Source organism: Helianthus annuus, chromosome 6, assembly GCF_002127325.2.
Source record: "Helianthus annuus cultivar XRQ/B chromosome 6, HanXRQr2.0-SUNRISE, whole genome shotgun sequence".
Taxonomy (NCBI): Eukaryota; Viridiplantae; Streptophyta; class Magnoliopsida; order Asterales; family Asteraceae; genus Helianthus; species Helianthus annuus.
Genome location: NC_035438.2, coordinates 78,152,147 through 78,159,722, shown reverse-complemented (window position 1 = coordinate 78,159,722; position 7,576 = coordinate 78,152,147). Strand labels below are relative to the sequence as shown.

Genomic DNA, 7,576 nt, shown 5'->3' with positions numbered 1-7,576 from the left:
CCATTCATGTCTACTACTGCGTGGGCTGTAGCTAGGAATGGCCTTCCTAAGATGAGTGGTACTTCGGTATCTTCCTCCATATCTAGTATGACAAAGTCTGCTGGGAAGACGAATTCGCTGACTTTGACTAATAGATTTTCAGCGATACCTTGTGGATATTTGAAGGACCTATCGGCGAGTTCTATGCTCATTTTTGTAGGGCTTGTTTTTCCTAGGCCGCGTCGGTTGAACATTGATGCAGGCATGAGGTTTATGCTAGCTCCGAGGTTGGCTAGTGCATTACGAATGGGGGATTCCCAATCGAACAATGGATTGTGAAGCTTCCAGGATCGAACTTCTTTTGCGGGAGTTTGTTGAGTAGCAAGGCGGAGCATTCTTCGCTTAAATTAACTAATTGCAATGACTCAATTTTCCTTTTATTAGTGAGGAAGTCCCTCATAAATTTTGAATATTTAGGCATTTGGGTTAGGACTTCAATAAATGGAATATTAACATGCAATTGTTTTAACAATTTTTCGAACTTTGTGAATTGCTCATCGGTCTTTTGGCGAATTAACCGACCGGGGTATGGAATCGGATGATTCTTGGTGGGTTCTTGATTTGGTGGAGGAGCCATCTCTTGTTGGGGCATTGGTGGAGTTGTGGTTTGGCTAGATCGGCTTCTTTCAGTTGGAGGTAATAGAGCCTCCTCGGGACCCACGGTACGGTTTCTCAATGTGATGAGATGTACATGTGCCTTTGGGTTGGTTTCGGTATTACTTGGTAACGCTCCTTGTGGTCTCTCGGAGAAATTTTGAGCTAGTTGATTTAATTGTTTTTCAATGTTTTGAATACTAGCTTGTTGATTTTTAAAATTCGATTCCAATTGTTGAAATCAATCCGAGTTTTTCTTTTTGGTGTTGGAGATGAGGCGAGATACGGTATCTTCAAGCCTTTCTCGTCCCCCTTGTTGTTGAGAGAAATTTTGTGACTCATGTCTTGGTTGTTGAAAGTTTGTTCGTTGGTTTTGTTGGTTACTACAATTGTCGGGTTCTCTCCAACTAAGGTTAGGGTGGTTACGCCATCCTTGGTTGTAGGTACCCGTTGGAGAACCCGACGGCCTAGGTCTATTATTAATGTAGTTTACCGATTATGTTTGATTATCTACTTCTTTCATACAACTCCAATTTTCATGTGGCCCACCACACCCCTCACAAGCCATAACCGAGGCCATTTTTGCCATTTCTAGCTTTTTGATTTTTGAAGAAAGGGCCTTGATTTGAGCTTGCAAAGAAGTGTTTTCATCAACCTTATGGGCGCCTGGTGCAATAGATTTATTGCCTCGGGGAGTGTGCCACTGAAAATTGGTTTGAGCAATTTCTTCAATTTGATTATATATTTCATTTGGGCGACGATTACCTAAAAGTCCCTCGGAGCTAGAGTCAAGTGTTTGTCTTGTGTGTGGCAACAATCCATTATAGAAAGTGGATACTTGTTGCCATACCGCAAGACCGTGATGAGGGCACTTTCTTAGTATCTCCTTGAACCTTTCCCAAGTTTCATATAAGGATTCCCCATCCTCTTGTGAATATGTATTAATTTCAGTCATTAATTTAGCCGTTTTAGCAGGAGGGAAATACTTATATAGAAACTTTTGGGCTAGTTCATCCCAGATGTTTACCGAGCCAACTGGGAGGGTATTAAGCCAAACCTTAGCTCGGTCTTTTAGTGAAAATGGAAACATTCGAAGGCGGATGGCGTAGTTTGATGCTCCATTGATCCGAAAGGTATCACATATTTCTATGAAATTAGTAATATGTAGATGGGGATCCTCGTCCGCAAGCCCATGGAAGGTTGCGGAGTTTTGAAGCATTTGTATCAAATGCGGCCGAAGTTCGAAGTTGTTGGCTTCGACATTCGGTGCATTGATAGCGGCACCGAGATTACCTACGGTGGGCCGTAGGTAATCAATAAGGGTAAGTTGGTCCACCATTGGAAATGGGTCCCCCGAAACTTTCTCTTGGTTTTTAGCTTTAAGTCTTTTTCTTAGAAAGCGCTCAGGTTCGTCTAGGGGTTCTTTTACGTCTCTACTAGAACTGGAGCTCATAAACTGCGTGGAAAGTTTAGATGTGGCGCCTGGGTTCCAAGTCCTGCAATAAAAACGAAAAAGAACGTTGGTCAGAGGCTTCACCACGGCCCCGTGCTTAGATGAACACGGCCCGTGGTCGGAGATACAGTGATTGTTTTCCGGATCCCTGTTACTGGGGAGCTCGACACGGCCTCGTGTTGCACCGACACGGCCCCATGCTCAACTCTCTGTAACTTGGAAAATAAAAACTGCCAGCAACAATGCTGGGCACGGCCCATGTCCGACCAGGCACGGCCCGTGCTGAGCTCTGCAGAAGCTGAAAAATTTAGAAAAAAAATCCTAAAAAAATAGAAAAATAAGAAAAAACGATTAGGCCGTTGATTCCTAACTTTCTTAAAATCTTTGTGTCCCCGGCAACGGCGCCAAAAACTTGATGCGCGTGTGGTGTTATAGGGTTTTATATATATTTTTAGCCCTTTTTACATGTTAGTCAACTTTTAAATTTATAAAACACGATATTTTACTAACACCAAACACACATATGGGCAAGTGCACCCATCGTGAGCGTAGTATAGTGTTGGTGATCGAAAAAACTTGATTTTGGCATACCAAACCCTCCGAAACTTATTTCTAAGTTATATTAATGGTATTTAGGGTATGTTTAACTTACGTCCTTGTTCCGGAGTGCACGTTGCTACAAGAATCGGCAGACTTTCGTAGTTTGTCGTAAATAGTCCCTGTGATCGAATAAACTTGTTTTTGCTTTAACGAACCCTTCAAAACTTATTTCTAAGTTATGTAAAGGATATTTACGGTATGTTTAGCTTATGTCACTGTTCTGGAGTGTACGTTACATTAAACTGATTACGTTTGCGTAACAGTTTACGTAAAACTTCCAGAAAAGATTCTCGAGAGTTCAAAATCGTACAAGGATTGAAATGTGTAAATGTCACACGTAATTATACAAATCCCAAGAATGATACACAATATTTCATTGGATTCGTATTTGTATGATGGTCGTAAAGGCACAAATGTCACACAGGCGCTCAAAAATCTTCCAAAAGTCTGCAACCAAGTTCGGTCTGGACGAAATCGCTAGCATGCTCTCTCCTCACTCCATCAAGAATGAGTTGTCCAAGGACCCAAGCCTCCTAGAGCCAAGAAACGTGAAAACCAGAGTGAAGGCTGGTTTGAAAAGGAAATAACTTGCGGAGCCTGAAGGTGATGTCGTTGATGCAGAGCGGCAGCTTCACGAATTTGTTACTGAGGTAAGGATCCTTTATCGACAACTTGTTATTTTACCTGTTTATAAGGATCCCGTATCCTGAATTTTTGTGTTGTGGTTTGTAGAGCTTCACCCACGTGAAAGCCCACTATGAGAGGAGCCTGGCTGAGATGGAAGAGAACTTGGCTGGTGTGCGATCCATTGCTGCTGTGAAGGACAAAACCATCTCGAAGCTGGTGAAGGACAAGAAGGGCTTGGTGGAGCAGCTACTCTTTGCATATGTGGGCACTCATGAGGCTGTCATGGTGGCAACGGACGAGGCTAAAGTCTGTGTTGCACGAACCGTGTTGTAGGCGAGGATCAAAATGGCTCAAGAAGCCATTAATCCTGACTTCAACATGTCAGCTTGGGATGTGACTTCGTGGAAGCAGACCTTGCTAAAGCTGGGTGGAAAAAAGGAGCCGGAGCCGGGGAAGATAGCTGAGGCAGGGACAAGCGGGGCGAAGGAGATGGCTGGTGGAGTTGGTGGTGATGCAGCGGTGGAGGCTGCGACAATGGGTAATGAAGGATAATGATGACTGTGGGCAATGAAGGATAATGATGCCTAGGCCTGAGCCCACTTTTTAATTTTCTTTGTTGGTGTTTTTGTTGAACAAATTGGTCTATAATAATTTAAGACAATAGTTTCTAGGTTTAAGGATCACCGATCCTTCAGGTAATTCGGAGGGTGAGAAAGGTCGATGGGTCCTCCTGTTTGTGGGAGATGAAGCCTCTGTTACCCTTATCCTTTACTCTTCCTACAAACATTAACAACCAGTAACACCCTACTTCATCACAGGTGGATGGGCCACATTTTGCTGGTGAAGCCCGGGTTAAAATTTTGGTATGAATAGTGGTTTTTAAATAAAACTTTTAAGCTTTCAATTATATTTTGTGTTTAATTTCTTTATAGTTTTTATTATTCAAAATCATGTGGATATTAGGAAAAAATATGTTGAGTAAACGTACAAGAATCATAGATCTTTGCTTGTGAAAACGAAGGGTGATATCAATCAGAAAAATAAATAAGGCAAAGGTAAGACATGCCATAAAATCCAAGTTAGGATTATATATCCTAGATCATTACCATAGTGTATACAGACTAGCCACCAGAATTTAAACTTTAAGGATCCTGGATCCTTCTCGAAAGGATTTGTGAAACTTCAATGTTCCTGAAAACCTGCTAAGACAAACATGGGACTAAGCCAAACAATCTAGGGACAAGCCCGAAATAACTGGGGTCAAGCCCAAAGATACTGGAGACAAGCCCAAACTGGGGTCAAGACCAAAATACTGAGGTCAAGCCCAAAATACTAGGGTCAAGCCCAAACTGGGAACAATCCCAAACTTAAATGACATGAAAATGCCAAAACCTTAGCTAACATGAAAACGTTAGAAACCTTAGCATTACAGATGTATGGTACATCTACCATTATACTTAGGATCTGATGCGCGTGTGGTGTTATTGGTTTTTATATATATTTTTAGCCCTTTTAACACGTTAGTCAAGTTTTAAATTAATAAAACATGATATTTTACTAACACCAAACACACATATGGGCAAGTGCACCGATCGTGAGCGTAGTATAGTGTTGGTAAGATACCGAGGTCGTCCAAGGACACAAGAGCTTTTAGTACCGGTGTATCCTCAACGTCTAATCAAATCAAAAGTTTAGCAAAAGATTTTAAACTAGAAAAAAAAACTAAAAATGATGAAAAATAAAAATAAAAGCAGATAGACAAGATGAATCACTTGGATACGACTCGTGTTTAGTGTAACCTTTGATTATTTCCGCACCTTTGCACTTTTTAAGAGATTATTTTAGTTATAGTAGTAGGCCCCTCTTTTGAAGGTGACGTTACCCTCAACCCAGTAGTTTGAGTCAGCAAGGTTACAATCCTAAAGGGTTGGATTATTGAACGATAATAAATTAAGTTATTAGTGCGTAATGTGGTCGGCCCCTCTTTTGAAGGTGACGTTACCCTCAGCTAAGTACTCTGAGTCAGCAGGGATACAGTCCTAAATAGCCGGGTTAATGTTTTAATAGTAGCTTACATATGAGGGGATCAAAGAGTTCGGAACCCCGCTATCCAATACCAGTGGGTATTGAAGGAGGTCCTACTAAAGTTGACCCATGTCTGTTGGTGCATACATCTGTCGACTTCGTCTTGTATCGAGTCTTACACTAGATATGTTAGATCAGGGCTCGTTATATGAGAAAATAGCAGGTTTGGATGTAATTTAGAGAGATTCCTCTTGAAAAGGCTGCTTCCGCTTGAAATGACAGGTGTCACTTTCAAGCAAAATCACATGTATTTGATTCCGCTTGAAACACTCTTTGTCACTTTCAAGCGGAACCTCTAACACTATATATAGGTAGTTCAAGCGGAATAGTTGCATCAGTTCTTAAAAATTCATACCGAGGTGTTACCGGTGTGTTATCTGTTTGTACTAGCTGTTATATCAATCAAATAGGTGTTTAAAGTGAATTGCAAGCTTTCTCGACGTCTGTTTCTTAGTTTCCGCATCTGAAACAAATCAAAACTCCTCTGAACGACTCATTTGGGTCATCACACGATCCTACAAGTGGTATCAGAGCTCAGGAGGAGGAGTTCTTACCGATTCAGCTTGAAATTTCTATTTTCTACACCTTCTTTTCAAAATTTACAACTTTTCACGGTTAAAATCGGCTCATTTTCACATATATGGTGTAAAACTGCATTTTAACAAACCCTTGAAAGTTTCAGATTAAAATTCAGCCTAAAAATGACTAAAATGGATCTAAGTTGTGGTTCCGCTTGAACGAGTATCTTGTGATTCCGCTCGAGATTGCATATTTCGCTTGAGATTTTCAAGCGAAACCAGAGATTTCGCTTGAGTTTGACTGATTCCGCTTCAATATTGTTCTGATTCCGCTTCAATCGAGTGATTCCGCTCCAAAAATTGTTGTGATTCTGCTTCAACTGGTTATTTCGCTTGAAACTTTTATTTTTGAAAAACGTCTTGTCGAATCATGGAAGAAGAGTTCTATAACGCGTTTGCTACACCTTCAACTACTCTGTCGGTCATTGCTCAAAACATGAACTTAGAAAACGAAACCGGAACTTTGCAAAAACCCCTGAAACTTATGGGAATCAAGGAGTACCATGGATGGAAGAATTGTTTTGAGAATTGGGTTCAGGCAAACCATCTGAGAGCATGGGAAACTATTGAAACAAAGTATGTTAGACCACAGTCTACTTTGAGAGTTGATAAAATCATTTCAGAATTCACAGACCAAGAGAGAGACAATTATAGAGGAGAGAAAATGATGATCAGTCTTCTACAACAAGCTGTCAAAGAAGACATCTTTATTTTGCTTCAGCATGATGGGAGTGCGTTTTCGATCTGGGAAGCACTTGAGAAAAAGTTTGAAGGAAGTACAAAAATGCTCAAGAGTAAAGCATCATTGTTGAAAAAAGAGTTTGAATTGTTTACTAGTATGCCTACTGAGACTACAAAGACTCTCATTGAGAGATATTGTCATCTTGTGCGTACCATGTCTCTGTTAAAAATAACTAAAACTCCAGCTGAATGGGTGGAAAAGCTAGCTGACGCATTTCCATAGAAAGATTGGGGTACTTATCTCATGATCTTATAGAATTCTGGAGAGTTTAGCAGGTTGTCTATCGGACAGTTTATTGAAAAACTTGAGGCACAGGATCTTGAACAACAGAAGATTGCCAGAATGAACAGCTCAAGCAATCAACAAGACATCAAATTGTATTATAAATGAAATGTTCAAACTGTTGAATCAATTCCAAAGATCCAAACCGCTTAGTGCAGGAAATCAATCTAGAACAGGCAGTCAAAGTTCAGTCAACACTAGTTGATTTTCAAATGTTAATCCTCCAAGTGTTCAAAGTGCGAGTGTTGGTAATGGGCATATGATTCAGTGCAATGTGGCATTACATCTTCAAAATGGACAAAATTTTTCTGAGGAAGTCGTCAAATATCATATGGCATTACTGATTACGGCTTTAGAATCTTATGAAGGATTGATTGCCGGAAAAATTGGTAATCCGATGCTTACGAAGGAAGATTATGATCAAATAGATGCAGAGGAATTGGAGCTTATGGACATCAAATGGTGTCTAGCTAGTGTCCTGAGAAGAGCTTAAAAATTCAAAATGATTACATGAAGAAATGATTTTTTGGATGCTCATCTTTCAGCTTTAGGTTTTGATAAATCTAAAGTTACTTG

The 7,576-nt window shown here is 40.4% G+C and overlaps 1 non-coding gene across 1 annotated transcript; it reads left to right on the top strand.

Annotated features, from left to right (window-relative positions):
* The first annotated feature begins 1,487 nt into the window (after window positions 1-1,487).
* On the top strand, window positions 1,488-1,594 carry LOC118480107. Its single transcript, XR_004861743.1, has one exon. It is a non-coding gene; the product is annotated as a small nucleolar RNA R71 (small nucleolar RNA).
* The last annotated feature ends 5,982 nt before the right edge of the window (window positions 1,595-7,576 follow it).